Below are 3,411 nucleotides of genomic sequence, written 5' to 3'. Positions count from 1 at the left end.
GTCGACACGATTTCTATTTGCGCGTCTATCGCGTCGAAGTCCGAGTCCGTTCGTGTTATTTATTGAGAAAAAAAAGGAATTTATTGTATGTCGGCGCGTCACGTTGCAAGAAAAAGGGGCCCGTGGAGTCCCCAGGACGTAACACTATCATTTAATTTTAACATATGTTTTAATACAAGAGTAAGTGACAAATTTTTTCTACTAGTTCCATCCTGAATGATAGAATCACAATTAAAACTTTCATTTTCAATTAAAGAAACAATCGAAAAAATATTTCAAATAGCGGAAAAGCTACTCACATATCAACTTTTAAGTAAAACTATGTTTACAATCAGTTAAAGTTGTTATATGTAAAATAAAAATCATAGAATTTTACATAAACATAATTTTTAAAGTTATCTCAAACAAAGTTACAAATTGGAGAGTTCACTTAATCAATGAAAATCAATTAATGTATAAATTAATATCAAATTGTCTAGTACAAAACATTGTACTTGTACATTGTAGTGTACTACTTTTGTGAACAAATCCTTTATCTAAGTGATTAATATCATGAAGAACATTTCTATATATTTTGTTCTTAATTATTCTTTAACTTGTCAATTAGATTTATTACTGACTTATCATACTTATCCCATTTTGTGGTTTGCCCATAAATATATTTTTATATAAACAACCAAACCTGTTCACAGGCAGATGGATACTTGACATTGAGAACTTGAAAAATCTTATACAAAATGTCAACGGCTTTTAACACATTTTCCATTTTGTACATTACATCATCAATAATAATATAAAATGCTTCAATTGCAGTTAGTTGTGGTCCTATTGCAATTATATATATTGTAGAGTTTCTTTCAGTTTATTGGCTTTTTCTTGTCTACGACGTTTTACTCTTTCAAAATCTCCTGAAACCTACAATATTTAAATTTTTATTATTATAGATTATAATTAGTGTTTATTGTATTTTAAGTTAGATTTTAGATAAAATATATAAGTTGATTTTTTTTAAACTTTAATCAGAAATATCGATTTAAAATAGCTTACTTTAATATGACAAATAAAAGCATCTACTGATTCAGCTATAGTAAGTCGCCATATTTTGTTTCCTCCTGGTATCTTTAATCGCACATTAGAAGGACACAGTACAGGTATTAGAGAAAGCAATGCAGTACCTCTAATATCTCTACGTTCTATACAACATAAGTACTTATAATGTACATATTTCTTAAGTGAATTTTTTTCCTTTTATATTAAATAATATTACTATTTCCTTTTCCATATAGTTGAATCTCTTCCAGTTGCTTCGCAAAGGTTTTATCTTTTATAACTCGATTTTCTAGTAAAGTTTCTAATTTCTCAGACAGTTCAGGCCACTCGTTATAAATGTTAGATTTTTCATTAAGTAAAGCATTGTAATCACTCTATCCAACTGAAATAAATAACAGTAATAAATCAATATAATATTACACTTAAAAAAATAAAAAATCTTTCATTCCACGTACAAGCATGTAACCACGTTCTTTGTTTGAGTACTAGATATTTATTAAAAATGTCATAAACACTTCCTGTATGTTGTTTTATAAAACTTTGCTGTAATTCACGTGATCCATCCCAATGTTCTTTTACAGACGACCAAGGTGATGTATTATATCGTAACCATTGTAGATGTGTGTTGCAAGCACGCTTAGCTGTATTTGATACATTTGATGCCGTGTATTTGATACATATGATTATCTTTGACATCTTCTGATAGTTTATGCAAATTCTCCTAAACAAAAAAGCAATTTATATAACTTAATTAATATTTTTTGGTGTTTTAAAATTTATTTATTATTTAAAAAACTAATAATTTATTATATGTATCGAAATTTGTACATTACTGCAGGTTAGTTTGAATAATCTTATTTCTTTTAGCATTAAATGTGATTCTTTGTATTCTCATGTTTACTGATAAGAGACTTTGTTTTTAATCCTATAAAGGAGTTTGTTAATTGTTCATTTTGGCATTGTAATACTTCCAATTGATTCTCACTGTTATCATTTGATATTTCATGCGACTTCTCCTATAAAAAACCAAAATAAGTTTTTATTCATTTTTGCACAGATTTAAATAAACTGATTTAAATATATATATATAATTTTAAATGTTTATTAAAATCTACAAAAATTAAAATTTTAAGTTTACCAATTTTACACTATCGATAAGTAATCTTCTTTTATCAAGAAAGTACCGAATTCCTCCTATTTTTGATATTATTTGTGACACTTCAGTCTCACTAATGTTCAGAAAAGCTTCTTTATCAATGTCTTCCTCTAATATAATAAGAGATTAAATATAAAAAATGCAGAAAGTTAAGATTAGTAGACAATTTAACTACATGTAATTTTTATTATTTTTTAATTTTTTAAATTACTTTTAATTTTTTTACAATTATTTATGTTATAACAATCACAATAATAGATAGTCAATACATACAAAGAAACGTATTTCAAATCAACAAAAAATATATTGAATCATTTATCATATTAGAATGCGTACTTTTTTTTAATTGATTATGTAAAATCGTCATATATTGAGCCATATTCGAGAAAATAATAAAAAACAAACTATTTCCTAGCCCCGCACTTTGTCGCAATCGAGCTCTTTTTTTTTTTAACAAACTAGTACAAACTTGTGCCATGTTGTGCCGTCAAGCACTTTTTGTTATATTATTCCGATGAGGTGAAAACACTGGTAAAGATAAAAAAATTAATGCTACATAAATCTTCCATCAGCATCACATATCAGAATAATTCATCATTTTGTATAGCATTTCTTAATATTTTATAACTTGTGTTGTAAAATGACTTTTTTTAGAAAAGATAAACTGCCAAACACCTGTAAATAATTGTAAAGTTTTGAATAGCTTTGATTAAAAAGCTATTAAAACACTAAAACACACCTGGGAGTAAAAAAAATGTAATATTTTTGTATTGGTGTTACTTGTGCTGGACAGATGCAACAACTTTTCTTAGTGACAAATTGTCGTCAGATCGTTAATTTGCGATGTGCATTAGAAATTAAAAACATAGATTTTAGGAATACCAACTTTTACATTCTCGTAATTTGTTACCCGTAACGTACAATCCTGCAATGTGTGCCGATTCTTATTATCGCGAAATTAGCAGAAGATAAGAAATAAAAGTATTAAGAATCGGGAAGGTATTAAAAGAGTTAAGTAAAACTTGCGAGAGGAAAAAGAATCTGATGTGTGCTATAGTGTGCTATACAAACGCACAATTATTTTTTCCAATAATGAAATACTGGCCGTGAATTTGTGGTTAATCAATGTTAAGCAATTGTTATTGTTCCGAACTGTACTTATGTATGATTATATAAAAAGACATATATTATAATTTAACGTGAAT

The 3,411-nt window shown here is 27.0% G+C and overlaps 1 long non-coding RNA gene across 1 annotated transcript; it reads right to left on the bottom strand.

Moving 5' to 3' along the window:
• Nucleotides 1-719: 719 nt before the first annotated feature.
• Nucleotides 720-2,252, bottom strand: LOC109862167. The gene is made up of 6 exons (XR_002251091.1): nt 2,189-2,252; nt 1,884-2,066; nt 1,506-1,771; nt 1,268-1,432; nt 1,048-1,193; nt 720-915 (listed from the first exon to the last, which is right to left on the bottom strand). It is a non-coding gene; the product is annotated as an uncharacterized LOC109862167 (long non-coding RNA).
• Nucleotides 2,253-3,411: the final 1,159 nt, after the last annotated feature.

Source organism: Pseudomyrmex gracilis, unplaced genomic scaffold (genome assembly GCF_002006095.1).
Source record: "Pseudomyrmex gracilis isolate BER0280 unplaced genomic scaffold, ASM200609v1 scaffold_1437, whole genome shotgun sequence".
Lineage (NCBI taxonomy): Eukaryota > Metazoa > Arthropoda > Insecta > Hymenoptera > Formicidae > Pseudomyrmex > Pseudomyrmex gracilis.
Note: the sequence above shows the minus strand (reverse complement) of the source record. Positions and strands in the feature narration are given on the sequence as shown.